We start from the raw sequence: 748 nt of genomic DNA on the forward strand, positions 1-748 counted from the left end.
TTGGCCACTAAGAGATCCAAAAAGATATCTGATGCCAAGAGAAAAGGTAAAAACACGGGCATTTTTGTGAATTAGTAATAGAAAAAAGATTTTTCAATATGGATCTATCATATTTCTAAATTTATTTTCCAAAGCAGTTCCCTAATATTTGTTCAAAATTGTACCAAAATGACTGGTATGATTTCCAAAGTACTCTTCACACACAGACAACATTCATGAAACCTATCAAACTGAAAAATCAGTGCTCGATTCGGCAGCACACATACTAAAATCAGAATGATACAGAAAAGATTAGCATGGCCGCTCAGCAAGGATGGCATGCAAATTTGTGAAGCATTCCACATTTAAAAAAAGAAAGAAAGAAAGAAAAATCAACACCAATGGGAAACACACTTAACTGAGATTTAGGAGCTCTAGGTAGCAATCCCGGCTCAGGCACTAACAAGCTGTGTTAGTTACACATCTTAATCTTTCTGTCACAGTGAAGAATATAAGAAAATAGAAGACATGCTCTTCCAGGTAACTTACAGTCTAATTGGGAAAGAGAATTAAAAATTATCACTGAACAATTAAGACCTAAAATTAGGACTGCAAGAATCAAGTTCAGTTCAGATCCCTGTACTAGCTAGCCACCAAAAAAAAAAAACCCCAAAAAGAATCAAGTTCAGTGATACAGAATTGTGTGGATTAAGAGTGACGGAAGGCTCCATGTGGAAACCACACCGTGGTTAATTCTTAGGCAAGGGCA

The sequence above is a fragment of the Galeopterus variegatus genome, unplaced genomic scaffold (genome assembly GCF_000696425.1).
Source record: "Galeopterus variegatus unplaced genomic scaffold, G_variegatus-3.0.2 Scaffold2288, whole genome shotgun sequence".
Lineage (NCBI taxonomy): Eukaryota > Metazoa > Chordata > Mammalia > Dermoptera > Cynocephalidae > Galeopterus > Galeopterus variegatus.